Below are 22337 nucleotides of genomic sequence, written 5' to 3' on the forward strand. Positions count from 1 at the left end.
ACTTAGAATGGAAAGGAATAAGGATAAAGAAAGGATCCTGAAGGCTGCAAGAGAAAAACAAAGAGGCACCTACAAAGGAAAACCCATGAGATTAGCAGCAGACTTCTCCATACAAACACTACAGGCTAGAAGAGAATGGCAAGATATCTATCGAGTGCTCAATGAGAAAGGCTTTCAGCCAAGAATACTACATCCTGCTAGACTGTCATTCAGACTAGATGGAAGCATCAAAACCTTGTCAGACAAGCAACAGTTGAAGGAATCAACTATCACAAAGCCTGCCCTGAAAGAACTTCTGAAAGGTCTCCTATAAGCAACCAGACCACCACAAATAGGACATATATCAAAACACTCTAAAACTCTACAAGAATGGCGTTAAAATATCTTCAATCTTTGATATCAATAAATGTCAATGGCCTGAATTCACCTATTAAAAGACACAGAGTAGGAAGATGAATCAGAAAACACAACCCAACAATATGCTGTCTACAGGAAACCCACCTAACTCAACAAGATAAACACAGACTTAAAGTGAAAGGATGGAAAACTATCATACAAGCCAATGGCCCACAAAAAAGGGCAGGAACAGCTATTCTCATATCTGACATGATAGACTTTAAAATAGATAAGATTTAAAAAGGTAGGAATGGACACTGCTTAATGCTCAGAGGATCAGTCAATCAAGAGGACTTAACAATTATTAATATCTATGCACCCAATGAGAAGCCATCTAAATACATCAAACTTCTACTGAAAGAGCTACAGCAATATATTAACAGTAACAAAATCATAGTAGGGGACTTCAACAACCCAATCTCTCAGCTTGACAGATCATCCAGGCAGAAAATCAATAAAGACATAAGGGAACTAAATGAAGAGATAGATAAACTAGAACTATTGGACATTTTTAGAATCATTCATCCCAAGAAACTGGAATACACATTTTACTCAAATCCACATTGGTCATTCTCAAGGATAGACCATATGTTAGGCCACAAAGACAGCATCAGCCAATTCAAGAGCGTTGAAATCATCCCAAGCATCTTCTCGGACCACAGTAGAATTAAACTAACACTTAACAATCAATAAAGATTAGTAACAGTCCCAAAATGTGGAAGCTCAACAGTACACTTCTTAACAACTTCTGGGTCAAAGAGGAAATCAAGGAAGAAATCAAAATGTTTCGAGAGTTCAAAGAAAATGAAGACACAAGCTATCAAAATATTTGGGACACAGCTAAAGCAGTCCTAAGAGGGAAGTTCATAGCTATACAAGCACACATTAGGAAACAAGAAAAAGCACAAATAAACAGCCTGATTGCACACCTTAAAGACCTAGAAGAAGAACAACAAAGGAACCCTAAAGCAACCAGAAGGACAGAAATCACTAAAGTTAGGGCAGAAATAAATAACATTGAGTATAGAAAAACCATACAAAAGATCAACGAAAGTAAATGTTGGTTCTTTGAAAGAGTAAACAAAATCAACAAATCTGTAGCCAGACTCACAAAACAAAAAAGGGAGAAGACCCAAATAAATCGGATAGTAAATGAAAGAGGAGATATCACAACAGACACCACAGAAATTCCACATATCATGCGAGGCTTCTATGAACAACTATATGCCACCAAGCTAGAGAACCGGGAAGAAAAGGACGATTTCCTAGATACCTACCAACTTCCAAAACTAAGTAAAGAGGAAGTGGATAACATGAACAGGCCCATCACAGCCAATGAAATTGAAACAGTTATCAAAAATCTCCCCAAAAATAAAAGTCCTGGACCAGATGGTTTTACAAATGAATTCTACAAAACCTTCAAAGAAGAACTAATACCTCTACTTTTAAAAGTCTTCCAGAAGATTGAAGACACTGGAATACTCCCTGCCAGCTTCTATGAAGCCAACATCACCCTGATACCAAAAGGAGACAGGGACACAACCAAAAAAGAAAACTACAGACCAATATCTCTTATGAACATAGATGCGAAAATATTGAACAAAATTCTAGCCACCCGGATACAGCAGTATATCAAACAAATTGTTCATCATGACCAAGTGGGGTTTATCCCAGGCATGCAATGTTGGTTTAATATATGTAAATCAATCAATGTGATCCACCACATCAACAAAAGCAAGACCAAAAACCACATGGTCATATCAATAGATGCAGAGAAAGCCTTTGACAAAATGCAACATCCCTTTATGATCAAAACACTACAAAAAATGGGAATAGATGGAAAATTCCTCAAGATAGTGGAGTCTATATATAGCAAACCTACAGCCAGCATCATACTCAACGGTGAAAAACTGGAAGCATTTCCATTCAGATCAGGTACTAGATAGGGCTGCCCACTATCACCATTACTATTCAACATAGTGTTGGAAGTTCTTGCCATAGCAATCAGGCAGGAGCAAGGAATTCAAGGGATACAGATTGGAAGAGAAGAAGTCAAACTCTCCCTATTAGCAGATGACATGATAGTATACATGGAAAAACCGAAGGAATCCAGCAAGAAGCTTTTGGAAATCATCAGGCAAGACAGTAAGGTGTCAGGCTACAAAATTAACATTCAAAAGTCAGTGGCGTTCCTCTATGCAAACACTAAGTTAGAAGAAATTGAAATCCAGAAATCAATTCCTTTTACTATAGCAACAAAAACAATAAAATATCTAGGAGTAAATCTAACCAAAGAAGTGAAAGATTTGTATACTGAAAATTATGAGTCACTACTCAAAGAAATTGAAAAAGACACAAAGAAGTGGAAAGATATTCCATATTCATGGGTTGGAAGAATTAACATCATCAAAATGAATATATTACCCAGAGCCATCTACAAATTTAATGCTATCCCCATCAAGATCCCAAGCACATTTTTTTTTTTTGAAAATAGAAAAAATGCTACAAATGTTTATCTGGAACCAGAAAAGACCTAGAATTGCCAAAACAATCTTGAGGAGAAAGAATAGAACTGGAGGCATCACACTCCCAGATCTCAACCTGTATTATAGGGCCATTGTCATCAAAACTGCTTGGTACTGGAACATGAATAGACACACTGACCAGTGGAATAGAATTGAGAGCCCAGAAATGAGGCCACACACCTATGGACATCTAATCTTTGACAAAGGGGCCCAGACTATTCAATGGGGAAAGCAGAGTCTCTTCAACAAATGGTGTTGGAAACAATGGGTTGAAACATGCAGAAGAATGAAACTGAATCACTGTACTTCACTTTACTTTTGTACCGAATACAAAAGTAAATTCCAAGTGGATCAAGGATTTGGATGTTAGACCACAAACTATCAAATACTTAGAGGAAAATATTGGCAGAACTCTTTTCCGCATAAATTTTAAAGACATCTTCAATGAAATGAATCCTGTTACAAAGAAGACTAAGGCAAGTATAAACCTATGGGACTACATCAAATTAAAAAGCTTCTCCACAGCAAAAGAAACCACTACCCAAACCAAGAGACCCCTCACAGAATGGGAGAATATCTTTACATGTCATACATCAGATAAGAGTTTAATTACCAACATATATAAAGAGCTTGCCAGACTCAACAACAAGAAAACAAATAACCCCATCCAAAAATGGGGGGAGGACATGGACAGAATATTCACCACAGAAGAGATCCAAAAGGCTGAGAAACACATGAAAAAATGCTCCAAGTCTCTGATTGTCAGAGAAATGCAAATAAAGACGACAATGAGATATCACTTCACTCCTGTGAGAATGTCATACATCAGAAAAGGTAACAGCAGCAAATGCTGGAGAGGGTGTGGGGTCAAAGGAACCCTCCTACACTGCTGGTGGGAATGCAAATTGGTCCATCCTCTGTGGAGAACAGTCTGGAGAACTCTCAGAAGGCTAGAAATGCACCTACCCTATGATCCTGCAATTCCTCTCCTGGGGATATATCCTAAGGAACTCAACACATCCATCCAAAAAGATCTGTGTACACATATGTTTTTGGCAGCACAATTTGTAATAGCCAAAACCTGGAAACAACCCAGGTGTCCAACAACAGATGAGTGGCTGAGCAAGTTGTGGTATATATACACAATGGAATACTACTCAGCTGTAAAAAAAGGTGACTTCACCATTTTCAGCCGATCCTGGATGGACCTTGAAAAAATCATGTTGAGTGAAATAAGTCAGATGAAGGATGATAATGGGATGATCTCACTCTCAGGCAGAAGTTGAAAAACAAGATCAGAGAAGAAAACACAAGTAGAACCTGAAATGGAATTGGCGTATTGCCCCCAAGTAAAAGACTCTGGGGTGGGTGGGTGGGTAGAATACAGGTCCATGAAGGATGATTAATGACATAGTGGGGGTTGTATTGTTAAATGGGAAACTGGGGAATGTTATGCATGTACAAACTATTGTATTTACTATTGAATGTAAAACATTAATTCCCCAATAAAGAAATAAATTTAAAAAAAAAAGAAGAAGAATGAAACTGAACCACTGGATTTCACCAAATACAAAAGTCAATTCCAAGTGGATCAAGGACTTGGATGTTAGACCAGTAACTATCAGATACTTAGAGGAAAATATTGGCAGAACTCTTTTCTGCATAAATTTTAAACACATCTTCAATGAAATGAATCCTGTCACAAAGAAGACTAAGGCAAGCATGAAACTATTGGACTACATCAAATTAAAAAGCTTCTGCACAGCTAAAGAATCCACTACCCAAACCAAGAGACCCCTCAGAGAACAGGAGAAGATCTTTACATGCCATATATCAGACAAGAGTTTAATAACCAAAATATCTAAAGAACTTGCCAAACTCAACCACAAGAAAACCCCATCCAAAAATGGGGAAAGGATATGGGCCGAATGTTCACCACAAAAGAGATCCAAAAGGCTGAGAAACACATGAGAAAATGCTCCAAGTCTTTGATTGTCAGAGAAATGCAAATAAAGACAACAATGAGATACCACTTCACTCCTGTGATAATGTCATACATCAGAAAAGGTAACAGCAATAAATGCTGGAGAGCGTGTGGGGTCAAAGGAACCCTCCTGTACTGCTGGTGGCAATGTCAATTGGTCCAACCTCTGTGGAGAACAGTCCAGAGAACTCTCAGAAGGTTAGAAATGGACCTACCCTATCTATGACCCTGCAATTCTCCTGGGGATATATCTTTTTTTTTATTTAATTTAATTTAATTTAATTTATTTATTCCCTTTTGTTGCCCTTGTTGTTTTATTGTTGTAGTTATTATTGTTGTTGTCGTTGTTGGATAGGACAGAGAGAAATGGAGAGAGGAGGGGAAGACAGAGAGGAGGAGAGAAAGATAGACACCTGCAGACCTGCTTCACCGCCTGTGAAGCGACTCCCCTGCATGTGGGGAGCCGGGGTTCTAACAGGGTTCCTTATGCGGATCCTTGTGCTTTGCGCCACCTGCGCTTAACCCGCTGCGCTACAGCCCGACTCCCCTGGGGATATATCTTAAGGAACCCAACACACCCATCCAAAAAGATCTGTGTACACATATGTTCTTAGTAGTACAATTTGTAGTAGTCAGAACCTGGAAGCAACCCAGGTGTCCAACAATAGATGAGTGACTGAGCAAGTTGTGGTCTATGTACACAATGAAATACTACTTAGCTAGAAAGAATGGTGACTTCACCTTTTTCAGCTGATCTGGATGGACCTTGAAAAATTCATGTTAAGTGAATTAAGTAAGAAACAGAAGCATGGATATGGGATGATCCCACTCTCAGGCAGAAGTTGAAAAACAAGATCAGAAGAGAAGTAGAACCTGAACTGGAACTGGCGTATTGTACCAAAGTAAAAGTCTCTGGGTTGGATGGTGGAGTTGGGTGGAGAATACTGGTCCTAAAAGGATCACAGAGGACATAGTGGAGGATGTATTATTATATGGAAAACTGGGAAATGTTATGCATTTACAAACTATTGTATTTACTGTTGAATGTAAAATATTAATTCCTCATAAATTAAAAAAAATAATAATGCTTTCTTCACAGAATGCAAACCTACTAGATGTATGAATCACTGAAGTCATAGAAACTTTTTATTGTCATACAGTGCATCACATCTTAGTAACTAAGTATAAAACTGACAATTCTTTTAGAGATTGGAGCGGTGTTATTTATTTGTTTGTTTATTTATTTATTGAGGTGGTGGCTTTGAAAGGGTCCCACTAATATGCTGGGTCAAAGAAAAAGGAGGGGGAGAGGGAGGTAAGGGGATGGGATGGGGGAGAGATAGGGGAGGGAGGAGGGGTAGTGGGAGGGGAAGGAAAGGAGGGGGGAGGGGGAGGGGAGAACGAGGGGGGAGGAGAGGAGAAGGGGGAGGAGGAGGCGGAGGAAGAGGAGATGGAGTTTAATAGAAACATCCTGGTTTTGCGGAGAAACTAGGGCTGTGTGGCTAATAGCGCTAAAGTAGGTCAGTGTCTGGGCAGTCAAGTCATGGCCAATAGCGAGTGATGTCACTAGAGAAACGGGGTGGAGCAAGAGAGGTGGAATTTAAGGTGGGGAGGCGGAAAAATCCTTTGAGGGCGAGACCTGCAAAGGCTGGTCAGGAGGCGTGTGCAGAGAGAAGCTTAGCTAGACCTGGAGTGGGCTGATCGTGGAAACAGCTGAAGCACCACCTCTTCCTCCTCCCCTTTCCCCGCCCCACAGTCCCCAGACCTCCTTTCCCCACCTCCATCTCACCGCCAGACCCCCTCGCCTGGAGACAAAGACGCCAGGGGGCGAGGGCTTGGGGGTGGGGAAAGCCTTCGAGAAAGGCCAGCCGAAAGAGTGATTTCCACAAAGGCGAGAGTAAGCAGCAAATAGTGAGAGGGTTTTCATGGAATCCAGGGAATCAGGAGGGCAGGGAAAAAGTATCAAAGGAGAGGGACATTAAATAAATAAATAAATAAATAAATAAATAAATAAATAAATAAAATGGCTGAATGAAACAAAAGACAGATTGATGAATAGCACAAAAATATATTGACATAATTTCCAACCACTTAGGTTAGAAAAAAAAAAAAAGCCGAAATAAGCGAAGAACTGAGAAAGACGCTGGATGCTTTGAAAGCGTCCAAAAAACGGGTTATTAGTATTTGGGTAACAAAACAAAAACTGGGATACTCCCATACCCAAGCCCCTTGCCCACAGCTCAATTCAAGTTCAAAGTTATGCTGCTCTGTGGTCCTTCCTGTAGGCTCGAGGGGCTAAGTCAATCATTCCATTCCAGATATTGGAGGTCCCCATTAAATTACTATATGTTAAAGATCAGCAATAACAGTAACCAGCTGTGGCTTGTGGAGGCAGTATATTTCAAAGCTCCTGCTTTTGAAATGCCATGCACTTTGCATATTTAAACAACTCTCTCTCTCTCACTCTCTCTCTCTCTCTTTCTCTAATCCTGTTCAATTACTGTCTGGCCAACACTGCATGCCTTCCCAGGGCGCCCAATAGCTCTCTAGTCTAAACAACAACAAAACACAAAAACCACCTTGTTCTCATATAAGAAGTGTTCCTGGTCCTTTCTGAATAACTGCTTCCCCTGGCACGGAGAAAATATACTATCTATGTTAAGATAAGCCATGTCTAGAAAAAAATAAGAGAGGAAAAACTCGGGACTACTTCACCCAGAAGAACTAATGGTGCATAGTGCCTATTTCTGAAATGTTTTCTTTCTCTCCTTTCAAATTCTTTCTCTTACTAAAATGAAGTGCTTGCTACTCTTTATCTGCTGTTTTCTCATTCCCACTCCCCACTTCCTTTTTGGAATCTGTTTCTTGTGGCAGTAGCTGTTTGCTTTATCTCCATTCTCATTTTGCTCCGTATTTTCTCCTGACTGTTGTGTCTTTGCTGAATCCACCAGGCTTGCACGAAACTTTCAGAACTAGAATCCCTGGAACAGTGCTTTTGGCAGTCAGTCACACATACCACCACACAAGTAAGCACTCTGACTGTAAAAATCCTTTCAATGGTGTAGTCCCGGTTTCTCTCAGTCAGCATTTTCATACAGACAGACCCAGGCTCAGAAATCAGCAGGTCATGCATTCACAGACTCTCTGCATGCACATGACCTCTGCAGTAATGCTCACAAAGGCACCATGTCTGCAGACACGTTTTGCAGACAGCATTCACAGGCAGTGCCTTCCCCACCCCTTTCACAAGCCCTTCCTGACTGGCTCTTTCTCCCAGCCATCTCCTCCCTCAGGCTGCCAGGCAATGGCTCCCCTCCTTTTCCTGCAGTTCTCCAAGTGGCAACTGCAGTGCCATCCATCACCCTCCCAACAATTGTTTCATGTAGGTCATTTGCCCCGCTGACTGTGAACTTAGGCAGGACAGAATCGCCTTCTGGAACTCAATGCTAACTTGCTTCTGGGGATTTTAGCTTTGTGTGCTAGGTATGGGGAGAAAGCAGGGAGGGATGGAAATGAGATGGGGGAGAGAGAGGGAGAAAACAAAGGAAAAAGGAATGAGGGAAGAAAGAAATCTAGGGAGAGTGGAATGAACATATGAAAGAGGTGTACAGTGGGTAGAGTGTCAGACTTGCATGCATGAGATTCCCAAGACATTTTCCAGCATTGCATTGCTGGAGTGATGCTCTGGTTCTCTCTTTCATTAGTAAATAGTTATATATATATGACTTGTTCTAACAGCTTCTAGAACTTTCTTGCTGGGTTTTTCTACTCAGAATCAACTTTGTTCAGACATAGGGCCTTTCTAGAACTTTTGTTCCCTAGTAAGTTACTGAAGTAACACCAGATACAGAATTTGTTTCTAAAGGGTGGGGTAGAGATAGAGGGAGGGTTGCTGGAGTTTTACTGCTCTGAGTCAACTATTTCAAATAGAGACAGAGAGAAAGAAAAGACATCACAGCAGCAGCTTCCAACACAGGCATACTACCAGGTAAGCTATTTTGTTGCAGAGAAATTATTTTTCTTTTTCCATTTTATGTAATTATCTATTTATGTGTGTGGTAATAGTAGGTTATAAGAATACAGAGTCACAAGGTATAGTTCCACACCAAATGAACTATTAAAGTTTTGTGCCCTCCCAATGGTAACCACGATAGTTTCCACAAAGCCTTTGAGACAATTTATATCTGTTCCCCATCCCACCCTCAGGGTCATGTGTTTCAGTTCTCTACATTCACTTGAGTGAAACCACCTGGTAGTTGTCTTTCATCTCCTATTTCACTAAGTATAATCAGCTCCAGCCACATCTACTTTGTCTCGGAGGACACAATTTCACTTTTTATTATTATTATTTTTTAACCGCCAAGTAGTATCCCATGGAATATATATTCCATAATTTCTTTAATTAGTTAATGGACATTGAGGCTACTTCCAGTCTTTGGCTATAATAGATAATGCAGCTATGAATGTAGGCATGCCTATGTCCCTTTGGGTGAGTATTTAAGTGTCCTTTGAATAAATACTTGAGGATTACAAGGTAGTTCCTTTTTCATTTGTTTAAGAACTCTCCAGACAGTCTTCCAGAGGGGCTGAACTAGTTTGCATCCCCATCAACAATGTAATCAAAGTCCCCCTTCCTCCACAACCTCACCAACACCCATCATTGCTTGTTTTACTGATGTAGACCATTCTCATAGGTGTGAGGTGGAATCTCAGTGTAGTTTTGAATTACATTTCTCTGATAATATGTGAACTGGAACATTTCTTCATATGTCTGGAGGCCATGTGTATCTCTTTTTTAGAAAACTGCCTGTTCAGTTCTTTGACCCATTTTTTTTATTGTCTCCCTCTGCCCCTCACCCCAATCTGCTGAGCTCTAACACTCTTTATAGATATTTGATAGTAAGCCTTGTCTGATGTCTTTTCCCAATTACTGGGTTGCCTGGTTATCCTTGTGTAGTTTACTTTCAATGTGTAGGAGCTTTTTAGTTAGATATAGTCTCATTTATTTACTCTTGTTTTCAAGCCTGTGGGCCTAGGTGTCTAATTACATCTTTGATAATAAGATCCTGCAATGTTTGCTGATACGTTCTTCTATATATTTTAGAGATTCTGGTCTAATATCCAGATATTTGATTCATTTTGATCTGATTTTGGTGCATGGTGTTAAATGAGGATCTAGTTTTATTTTTCTACATGGGGTTATCCAGTTGTTGCAACACTATTTGCTGAAGAATATCTCTTTTCCCCATTGAATGGCTTTGGCTCATTTGTCATATATTAGATGAATATATGTGTCTGGGCTTATTTCTGGGATTTTTTATTTTATCAGTTTCTTTATTAGGGAATTAATGTTTTACATTAAACAGTAAATACAATAGTTTGTACATGCATAACATTCCCCAGTTTTCCATATAATAATACATCCTCCACTATGTCCTCTGTCATCCTTTTAGGACCTGTATTCTCCACTCAACCCCCCCATCCAACCCAGAGACTTTTACGTTGGTGCAATACGCCAATTCCAGTTCAGGTTCTACTTCTCTGCTGATCTTGTTTTTCAACTTCTGCCTGAGAGTGAGATCAACCCACATTTATGCTTCTGTTTCTGACTTATTTCACTTAACATGAATTTTTCAAGGTCCATCGAGATCAGCTGAAAACGATGAAGTCACCATTCTTTATAGCTGAGTAGTAGTATTCCATTGTGTATATAGACCACAACTTGCTCAGTCACTCATCTGTTGTTGGACACCTGGGTTGCTTCCAGGTTCTAGCTATTACAAATTATGCTGCCAAGAACATATGTGTACACCCATCTTTTTAGATGGATATGTTGGGTTCCTTAGGATATAACTGCAGAAGAATTGCAGGATCATAGGTAGGTCCATTTCTAGCCTGCTGAGAGTTATCCAGACCGTTCTACACAGAAGCTGGACAAATTAACATGGCCACCAGCAGTGCAAGAGGGTTCCTTTGACCCACACGCTCTCCAGCATTTGTTGCTGTTACCTGTTCTGATGTATGACATTCTTTTTTTTTTAATTTATAAAAAGGAAATATTGGATGTGTGACATTCTCACAGGAGTGAAAGTGGTATCTTATTGTTGTCATTATTTGCATTTCTCTAACAATCAACAAAGACTTGGAGCATTTTTTCATATGTTTGATAGCCTTTTGGATCTCTTCTGTGGTGAACATTCTGTCCATGTCCTCTCCCCATTTTGTATGGGGCTGTTTGTTTTCTTGTGGTTGAGTTTGGCAAGCTCTTTAGATATGTTGGTGATTAAACTCTTGTCTGATGTATAGCATGTAAAGATCTTCTCCCATTCTGTGAGGGGTCTCTTGGTTTGGGTAGTGGTTTCTTTTGCTGTGAAGAAGCTTTTTAATTTGATGTAGTCCCATAGGTTTATACTTGCCTTAGTCTTCTTTGTAAAAGGATTCATTTCATTGAAGATGTCTTTAAAATTTATGTGGAAAAGAGTTCTGCCAATATTTTCCTCTAAGTATCTGATAGTTACTGGTCTAACATCCAAGTCCTTGATCCACTTGGAATTGACTTTTGTATTTGGTGAAATATAGTGGTTCAGTTTCATTCTTCTGCATGTTTCAACCCATTATTCCCAACACCATTTGTTGAAGAGTCTCTGCCTTCCCCATTTAATAGTCTGGGCACCTTTGTCAAAGATTAGATGTCCATAGGTGTGGGGGCTCACATCTGGGCTCTCAATTCTATTCCACTGGTCAGTGTGTCTATTCATGTTCCAGTACCAAGTAGTTTTGATTACAATGGCCCTATAATATAACTTGAGATCTGGGAGTGTGATGCCTCCAGTTCTGTTTTTTTCTTCCCAAGATTGTTTTGGCAATTCTAGGTCCTTTCTGGTTCCAGATAAACATTTGTAATATTTGTTCTATACTCCTAAAAAATGTGGTTGGGATCTTGATGGGGATAGCATTAAATCTGTATATGGCTCTGGGTAATAAATTCATTTTTATGATGTTAATTTTCCAACCCATGAACATGGAATATCTTTCCACTTCTTTGTATCTTTTTCAATGGGCTTGAGTAGTGACTCATAATTTCCAGTATACAAGTCTTTCACTTCTTTGGTTAGGTTTATTCCTAGATATTTTTTAAAATATTTATTTATTCCCTTTCGTTGCCTTTGTTGTTTCATTGTTGTAGTTATTTGACGTCATCATTGTTGGATAGGACAGAGAGAAATGGAGAGAGGAGGAGAAGGCAGAGAGGGGGAGAGAAAGATAGACACCTGCAGATGTGCTTCACCATTTGTGAAGCAACCCCACTGCAGGAAGGGAGCTGGGGGCTCGAACCCAGATCCTTATGCCGGTCCTTGTGCTTTGTTCCATATGTGCTTAACCCGCTGCGCTACCGCCTGACTCCCCATTCCTAGATATTTTATTGTTTTTGTTGCTATAGTAAAAAGAGTTGATTTCTGGATTTCATGTCCTTCCAATGTAGTGTTTGCATAGAGGAATGCCACTGATGTTTGAATGTTAATTTTATATTCTGACACCTTACTGTATTGCCTGATAATTTCCAAAAACTTCTTGCTCGATTCCTTAGATTTTTCTATGTATACTATCATGTCATCTGCAATAGGGAGAGTTTGAGTTCTTCTCTTCAATGTGTATGCCTTTAATTTCTTGCTCCTGCCTGATTGCTATGGCAAGAACTTCCAACATTATATTGAATAATAATGCTGATAGTGGGCAGCCCTGTCTAGTACCTGATCTGAATGGAAATGCTTCCAGTTTTTCACCATTGAGTATAATGTTGGCTGTAGGTTTGCTATACATAGAGTCCGCTCTCTTCAGGAATTTTACATCTATTCCCATTATTTGTAGTATTTTGATCATAAAGTGATGTTAAATTTTGTCAAAGGCTTCTGTCTCTGCATCTATTGATATGACCATGTGATTTTTGGTTTTGCTTTTGTTGATGTGGTGGATCATGGTGATTATTTATGTATATTAAACCAATCTTGCATCCCTGGGATAAACCCTACTTGTTCATGATGAACAATCTTGTTGATATACTGCTGTATCCAGTTGGCTAGAATTTTGTTCAGTATTTTAACATCTCTGTTCATCAGAGATAATGATCTGTAGTTGTCTTTTTTGGTTGTGTCCCTGTCTGCTTTTGGTATCAAAGTGATGTTGGCTTCATAGAAGTTGGAAGGGAGTATTTCAGTGTCTTCAAATTCTGGAAGACTTTTAAAAGTAGAGTTATTAGTTCTTTCTTGAAGCTTTTGTAGAATTCATTTGTAAAACCATCTGGTCCAGGACTTTTATTCTTGAGAAGGTTTTGGATAACGCTTTCAATTTTATTAGCTGTGATGGGCCTGTTCATGTTATCTAGTGTTGTATTCTTTACATTGGGTTGTTCTAGCTCTCCCCCGCCAAGAAAATTGGTTCAGTCCTGCTAGTTTCGCAGGCCCGCTTGTCCCCGCCCAAGGGAACCCCAAGAGAGTTCCAGAGTTGCAGAGTTCGAGAGTGCTTGGCGCCTCCACGGGGGAAAGAGGCAACAGAGTTCTGTTTGGTGATTAGTTTGGTTTAGTTTATGAATTGTTGTTCCTGAATAAAGAAATACAGCTTCCCTGCCCAGCCGTTGTCTCCGCATCTCTGTTACCCGCCCGTGAAGCTAGCCCGGCCAGCTGGAGCCTCCAAATTTTAACAACAAATGGCGCCCAACGTGGGGCTGACCTGCGCATCTCTCAGATAAGTGAAGACAATTTGGCTACCTATGTACTATGGCCTTCTCTTCTGCTTGTGAAGAGATCTCCAAAGGCCTCTGCTCTTTCTTCACGAGACTGTTTTGCTGTTTCTGCAACATTTATCTCTTGACCACTCTGTGGTTTCCACTCACTGGGGCGCACTCAAAACAGCCAGAGGAGTCGGGAAGAGCCAGCAGGCAAGAGGCGAGGCGCAGAGCTGCCTTTTCCACCTGGTGGAACAGCCAGCCAGCTGGCTGTGCCCAGACAAACCCGTGCACCACGCCTGCAGCCCTGCAGCCCTGCAGCCCGCGGGAGGCTGACGCCAGCACACAGGAGCCTGACGCCAGCATGCTGGAGCCTGATGCCAACACGCAGGAGCCCAATGCCAACATGCTGGAGCCTGATGCCAACATGCAAGAGCCTGATGCCACCATACAGGAGCCCAATGCCAGCATGCAGGCCAGCCCACAGGAGCCGGCTCTCCACCACGTGGTGCAGGGCACTGGACGTGTGATCCCTCCATGCTGCTCGGCCACTGCGAGCAGGACAGCAGACATGACAGGGCCATGGGGCAGGGCCGCAGCGGCCTATCATGGCTGCCACCCCTGGGCACCTAGGCCCACGCCTTCTACAAGGCTGGCCTGCCTGCCCTCGTGCTATAAATTCTGGAACGATCCCGGACCTCCCGGACCCCCGGGCTCCCTGCCGAAACTGGGCACACGAGATCTCCAGCTGCCGGTCCGGTCTGAAGGCAGACAAGCTGGAGTACACAGAGATTTGTACAGAGATCGCAACCTGCAATTCCTAGAAGTGAAGCTGCCCAAGAGACCACCACTGGACAACGCACCCCCCCAACAACTAAGACAGTACATATCTAAATTCGTGTTTGAAATTACATGTCTTCGTAACAAAGGTTTCTCTCCTTGTACATTAATGACCATGTTTATGTGTATGTTTAAAGTTTGGTAAACAGTAACTTTAAGGCTGAATTCTTACTAGTCAAAGTTAAATGAAAAAGGTTTTCAACGTAATTCTCATAAAGATAAAATTAACTTACATTTAAAGTCTGAGGTAAAAATTAGTTAACAATCAATATATTTTTAACTAAGTTGGTCTAAAGACCTGCACACACCTAGGGTGTGTCTCCATCTTGAATGGGTATAACAAAAGGTTAAATAGACTTGTTGATATGTAAAACTCTCGATTACCTTCTCTGTTAGAAATGGTAGATCGCACAGTGGCTATGTTAATTATTCTCATGCCTGAGGTTTCCTTTCCTGCGCACACCTAGGGTGTGTCTCCATCTTGAATGGGTGTAAAAAAAGGTTAAAAAGATGTTTTTGATATGTAAAAGTCTCAAATTCCTTCTCTATTAGAAAGGTTAGATTGCGCTATGATTATGGTAATAACAAGTTTTGTTTCATAGTAAGTAAATTGCAGCCAGCTGCCTTTGGGACTCTAGGCCGTACCCCACCCCCATGCAAATGCCTGTCAAGGCAAGTACGCCCCCCAGAGGCAAGAAATGTTTTTTTTTAAGCTGATAAAATTTTGCCCACAGAGGCAAAAAATGGCCCCCTCAGGCCTTCCCTTGGCAGCACACTGGTTCTTGTTTCTTGCTTACATGTTTCTCCATGTTTGTGCCAGTTTATTTCTTTAAAAAATGCCTGTATGATAGAGGTTTCTGTTCACCCCACACCCCTGATATTGTGGTCATTTAGTTAAAAAGAAAAAGGGGAATTGTATGCTTTACATTGGGTTGTTCTAGCTCTCCCCCGCCAAGAAAATTGGTTCAGTCCTGCTAGTTTCGCAGGCCCACTTGTCCCCGCCCAAGGGAACCCCAAGAGAGTTCCAGAGTTGCAGAGTTCGAGAGTGCTTGGCGCCTCCACGGGGGAAAGAGGCAACAGAGTTCTGTTTGGTGATTTGTTTGGTTTAGTTTATGAATTGTTGTTCCTGAATAAAGAAATACAGCTTCCCTGCCCAGCCATTGTCTCCGCGTCTCTGTTACCCGCCTGTGAAGCTAGCCCAGCCAGCTGGAGCCTCCGAATTTTAACAACAATCTAGTTCCTCTTTATTTAATTTTGGAATTTTGTAAGTATCTAGGAAATTGTCCATTTCTTCCAGGTTCTCTAGCTTGGTGGCATAGAGTTGTTCATAGAAGCCTTGCCTGATATGTTGAATTTCTGTGGTGTCTGTTGTGATATCTCCTCTTTCACTTATGATCTGATTTATTTTTTGTCTTCTCCGTTTTGTGTTTTGTGAGTCTGGCTAAAGGTTTGTTGATTTTGTTCACTTTTTTGAAGAACCAACATTTACTTTCGTTGATCTTTTGTATGGTTTTATTTTCAATGTTAATTGATTTCTGTGCTAACTTTAGTTATTTCTGTCCTTCTGGTTGCTTTAGGGTTCCCTTGTTTTTCTTCTAGGTTTTTAAGGTGTGCAATCAGGTTGTTTATTTGTGCTTTTTCTTGTTTCCTAATGTGTGTTTGTATGGCTATTAACTTCCCTTTCAATACTGCCTTAGCGGTGTCCCAAATATTTTGATAGCTTGTGTCTTCATTTTCATTCAGCTCTCAAAACATTTTGATTTCTTCCTTTATTTCCTCTTTGACCCAGTAGTTGTTAAGTAGTTTACTGTTAAGCTTCCAGATTTTGGGACTCTTACTAATCTTTTGTTGATTGTTAAGTGTTGGTTTAATTATACTGTGGTCTGAGAAGATGCTTGGGATGATTTCAGTGCTCTTGAATTTGCTGATGCTGTCTTTGTGGCCTAACATATGGTCTCTCCTTGAGAATGACCCATGTGGACTTGAGTAGAATGTGTATTCCAGTTTCTTGCGGTGAATGGCTCTGAAAATGTCCAATAGTTCTAGTTTATCTATCTCTTCATTTAGCTCCCTCATTTCTTTATTGATTTTCTGCCTGGATGATCTGTCAAGTTGAGAGAGTGGGGTGTTGAAGTCCCCTACTATGACTGTGTTGCTGTTAATATATTGCTGTAGCTCTTTCAGTAGATGTTTGATGTATTTAGATGGCTTCTCCTTGGGTGCATAGATTTTAATAATTATTAAGACCTCTTGATTGAGTGATCCTCTGAGCATTAAGTAATGTACATCGATATCTTTTAAAATTTAATTTATTTTAAAGTCTATCATTCAGATATGAGATGTTCCTGCCCTTTTTTTGTGGGCCATTGGCTTTTATGATAGTTTTCCATTCTTTCACTTTGAGTCTTTGTCTTGTTGAGTTAGGTGGGTTTCTTGTACATAGCATATTATTAATTTGTGTTTTCTGATCCATCTTCCTACTCTGTGCCTTTTAATAGGTGAATTCAAGCCAGTGACATTTATTGATATCAAAGATTGAAGATATTTTAATGCCATTCTTATAGATTGTTAGAGTGTCCTTATATACTGTATATTTATGGTGGTCTGAGTGTTTATAGGAGACCATTTAGAACTTCTTTCAGAGCACGCTTGGTGATAGTTGATTTTTTTCAACTGTTGCTTGTCTGAGAAGGTTTTTATGCCTCCATCTAGTCTGAATGATAGTCTAGCAGGATAGTAGTCTTGATTGAAAAATTTTCTCATTGAGCACTCGATAGATACCTTGCCATTCTCTTCTGGCCTGTAGTGTTTGTGTGGAGAAGTCTACTGCTAATCTTATGGGTTTTCCTTCTTAGGTGACTCTTTGTTTTTCTCTTGCAGCCTTCAGGATCCTTTCCTTATCCTTATTCCTGTTCATTCTAAATATGATGTGTCTTGGTGTCTTTACGTCTGGGTTAATTCTGCTTGGGACCCTCTGGGCTTCTTGAATCTTTATGTCTTTAATGTTTTCTAGACTAGAGAAGTTCTCAGCTATTATGTCCTGAAGAATGCTTTCTTCTTTCTCCTCCCTCTCTCTCTCTTTCTCTGGTAAGCCAATAATGCATATATTGTTTCTTTTGAAGTCATCCCATAGGACTCTGTTGTTGTTTCAGTATCTCTTAATCTCTTTTTGAGATCTCTTACTTCTTTTTTAGTTGTCTCTAATTCGTCCTTGGTCTTGCTAATTCTGTCTTCAGCCTCATTGGTTCTATTCTCTCTCCCCTCTACTGTTTTCTGGAGTTTATCTATTTTGTCACCCTGTTCAGATACTGTTTTAGCTTGTTCAACTAGTTGTGTTCATAGCTCAGCTATGTCAGCTTCCAGCTCTCTAATAACTGAGATAGTTAGTGTTTTCTTCCAGAGTCTCATTGGTTGTTTCTGCATTTCTGATGGCAATTCTTTCATACTCTTTACTCATTCCTGTGACTATGTCCTTAACTAGTGTTTGGATGTTGACCTCATTATTTTGTGCTTCACCCTTTGGGGGGCTTTTAGCTGGACTCTTGTCCTGGTTCATTTCTCTAATATTTCTTCTTGTTAATTTAACCATTCTATATAGTATCTTATGAGGTCCCTCTCTCAGTACTTTTCAAATTACTGATCACTCTGGCCTAGATTTACTTTTGTCTAAATAAGGTACTTACAGGGTTCACAGTTGTGGAAATTGAGAGTTGTTTCAATATTATTTTAATCCCTGAGTTGGAGCACAGTGGCTTTTAAGCCTGTTTTGTTCTTTTCTTTCCCCTGTAGGCAATGGGAGTCTGAGGGCTTTTAAAGTATAAGTAGGCTTCTTAGCTTAATCCCTCACTCCTGACCAAGAGATAAAGCATGGTGAGGGAGAGATAATACAGTGGTTATGCAAAGAGACTCTCACACCCCAAGGATACAAAGCTCCAGGCTCAATTCAGCTTCTCTGTCAAGCTGGGCAGCACTGCTGGGCCCTGTGATTTCTAAACAAGTCCTATTTATAGTCTGTAGGTTCTGAGGCAACTATTCACTATGTTCTCATCAGGAGAACAGCATGGAAAGGCTCCCACCACATAGCCCAACTGATAGGCCACCAAGGTGTTGATCTTCTCCTGAGTTTCCTGGTTCGTTCTCTGTCCCCTGGTGTCAGCACAGGGCCTCTCTTCTGCTGCTCCAGCCTCTGAGGACAGTAACAATGGAGACTCACAGTTGTGTTTGGTGAGTCATAGGGGCGTCCTCACCTCCTTTCAGCAGTCTTTTTGTTGGTAAAACATACTGGAGGTGTTTCCTCAACTGGTAAACTGCTGGACTGTTACCAACCACTTAATCTCTCCCTAGACTCCTCTCCATTCATGAGCCACATTTTGGAACATTTTAAGGAAAATTGGTATTCATTCTTCTTTGAAAGTCTCATAGAATTCATTTGTAAAGCATCTCGATTTTTATGCTTGATGAGATCTTTGATTTTATTCAATTTTATTTATTTTTAGTTAATTAATTAATTAATTTATTTATTACCAGAACACTGCTTGGCCCTAGCTTATGGTGGTGTGGAGGACTGAATCTGGGGCTTTGGAGCCTCATGCAAGAGAAACTTAGTGTAACCATTATGCTACCTCCCCTAATTCATTTTCTTTATTATTGATTGGCCTATTTAGACTGTTGACTTCCACTTGGGTTAAGCCTGGCAGGTGGTACTATTTTAGGAATTTGTCCATTTCATCTAAGTTGTCTAGTTATTTACATAAAGGTGATTGTAATATCCTCACATGATTCTTTGTAGTTTCCCACATTCACTTGTAAGTTCATCTCTCTTATGCCCAATTGCTTTTATCAAAGCAATTTTGATAAAATTCCCCCTTCTCTCTCCCCTTTATCTCTCTCTCTCTCCTCCTCTCTCTCTCTATCCCCCTCTCTTAATAAGTCTAGTCATTGGTTTATTTTATTTATCTTTTCAAATAATCAGCTCTTGATTTCATTAATTTTTTCAATCATCTTTCTAGCTTCTATGTCATTAGTTTCTGCTCTGATGTTGATTGTTTCCCTCCTTTGTCGGCTTTTGGGTCTCTGCTGCTCTTTTTCTAGTTTATTCCATTGTGATATTAGGTAATTAACTTGTCTGTTGACCAATATATAGTGTCAATCTCTGTCTTTATTACCATCTTTATCTGAAGTCTATTTTATGTGATAGCAGAATAGCTGTTCCTGCTCCTTTTTCCATGTTCTTGCCTTGGAACATCTTGTCCCATCCTGTCACTTGGAGTTTCTGTTTGTTTTACTTTCACATGTGTGTTTTCTGGAGACAGAATAGATGGATCTTGCTTTTTAATCCATTCAGTCACTTGGAGTCTTTTAATTGGTTAATTTAAACTATTTACTTCTAGAGTGATTATTGAAATAATTCAGTTTACTTATAACCATTCTTTTTTTTTTCTTTATTGGGGGATTAATAGTTTACAGTAAAATCTAGTAGTCTGTACAATGTGTAACATTTCTCAGTTTTACATATAAGAGTTTAATCCCATGGGGGTAGATAGCATAATGGTTATGCAAAGAGACTCTTATGCCTGAGGCACTTAAGTCCAAAATTCAATCCCCCACACCACCATAAGTCAGAGCTGAGCAGTGCTCTGGTAAAAAAAAGTTTAATCACCTCTAGGTCCTCTTCTGCCATCATGTTCCAGGACTCAAAAATCACCCACCCCAGGATGTCTATAAAATTTAGATAGAAAAGAGTGCTGCCAATATTTTCCTCTAAGTACTTGATAGTTCTGGTCTAACACCCAGGACCTTGATCCATTTGGAATTTACTTTTGTGTTTGGTGAAATATAGTGGTTCAATTTCATTCTTTTGCATGTTTCAACCCATTTTTTCTAACACCACTTGTTGAAGAGATTCTCCTTTCCATACTTAATAGTCTAGACACCTTTGTAAAAGATTAGATGTCCATAAATGTGGGGGTGTTTTATGTTCTTGTTATCTCTTTTCCTTCCTGATTGTTTATTTCTTTATTCTATTTCATAGGACAGAGAGAAATTGAGAGGGAATGGGAAGATAAAGGGGGACAGAGAAAGAGATACCTACAGACCTGCTTTATCACTAGTGAAGCTTCCCCTCTGCAGGTGGGGGACCAGGGACTCGAACCGAGATCCTCACACAAGTGTGCTCAACCAAGTGTACCACCACCCGGCCCCCTCCTTCCTATTTCTGATTCCTTTTTGTGGATGGTTTTCATTTCTTTATAAATAAATATTTTTACTTATTTGTTTTTTTTTTAAATTTTTTATTTAAGAAAGGATTAACGAACAAAACCATAAGGTAGGAGGGATACAACTCCACACAATTCCCACCACCCAATCTCCTTAACCCACCTCCCTCCCATTATAGCTTTCCCATTCTCTAGCCCTCTGGGAGCATGGACCCAGGGTCATTGTGGGTTGCAGAAGGTGGAAGGTCTGGCTTCTGTAATTGCTTCCCCGCTGAACATGGGCATTGACTGGTCGGTCCATAATCCCAGTCTTCCCCTCTCTTTCCCTAGTAAGGTGTGTCTCTGGGGAAGCTGAGCTCCAGGACACATTGGTGGGGTCTTCAATCCAGGGAAGCCTGGCCAGCATCCTGGTGGCATCTGGAACCCAAGTAATGAAGCTGAAGGGTTGTCATTCCACACGTGAAGTCTCTGGACACAGTCTGAGGTGAAGCACGTTGAGGTGGCAATCGTTGTGTTGGTTAGGTTGTGATCGGGGGATGCAGTATTATTTGGTTTGGATTGGGAGATGCATACGGGAAAGTGGGCCCTATCCAAGGGTTCTAGGACTGGGGGAAGTAGGGGCTCTATAGTGGAGATGTGAGGTTCCTGCTGTCTTAGGGTTCAAAAAGACAATCGATAGTTAATGTTATCATCACATTATTTGGTAATTGGGTTAACTTTGAAAAGTCCTTTTGTTATGGTTTGCTGTACAGTATCCAGTATCTTGTATATAGCTGTGCTATTGGATGCTTCTAATCTACTTGGTCTAGGCTTTTGAGAGAGTCCGCATATCAAATACACAGCCTATATATTAAAAAGATTCAGTTAGTGTTTTGAGAAACTTTGAGACGTACAACTGATTTTCCCCCTCTCATATTAATTAACTACTGATTTATATATCTACATTTTGCTAGGAGTGTACATAAACACCATTCCCACCACCAAAAGACTGTGACCCATCCCTCCCACCCACTCCCACCCCCCACTGGCCCAGGAAGCTGCCCCTCACCACAGGGTTTTTACTTTGGTGCCCTATTATTTGTTTATTTATTACTGGATAGAGACAGAGAGAAATTGAGAGGGAAAGGGGAAATATAGAGGCCAAGAGACAGAGAGACACCTGCATCCCTGCATTATCACTTGCTAAGCTTTCCCCCTGCAGGTGAGGGTTAGGGACTTGAACCCAGGTCACTGCATACTGTAGTATGTGTGCTTAACCAGATACACCACTGCCTGGTTCCTGTGGATGGTTTTCTATGCTGGTCTTACATACACATTCTCACAGAAAAATTAATTTCAAAAAGGAGAAGGAGGAGGAGAAGAAGAAGAAGAAGAAAAAGAAGAAAGAAAGAAAGAAAGAAAGAAAGAAAGGAAGAGAGAGAGAAAGAAAGGATTAAGAGGAGCTTCTGGGAGGTAGCATAGTGGCTATAATGCTGGATTAACATGCATGAGGTCCTGAGTTCAGTCCTTTGATTTCCATGTGCCAGAAAAAAGATTCAGGGTTGGCAAAATAGCTAACTTTGCCATGTATACCACCCAGGTTCGATTCTGGCCCCCACTGCACTGAAGGAGGCTTTAATACTATGTTCTCTTTCACTTTGTCTGCCTCTCTGCTT

General features: G+C 40.4%; 1 long non-coding RNA gene across 1 annotated transcript in view; it reads right to left on the reverse strand.

Annotated features, from left to right (window-relative positions):
* Positions 1–14017, reverse strand: part of LOC132538121 (uncharacterized) — a 350189-nt gene extending 336172 nt beyond the window's left edge. Inside the window, exon 1 of the long non-coding RNA XR_009549533.1 lies at positions 13660–14017. This is a non-coding gene — a long non-coding RNA (uncharacterized LOC132538121). The remainder of the gene's footprint in view (positions 1–13659) is intronic.
* Between the last annotated feature and the right edge of the window lie 8320 nt (positions 14018–22337).

The sequence above is a fragment of the Erinaceus europaeus genome, chromosome 4 (assembly GCF_950295315.1).
Source record: "Erinaceus europaeus chromosome 4, mEriEur2.1, whole genome shotgun sequence".
Taxonomy (NCBI): domain Eukaryota; kingdom Metazoa; phylum Chordata; class Mammalia; order Eulipotyphla; family Erinaceidae; genus Erinaceus; species Erinaceus europaeus.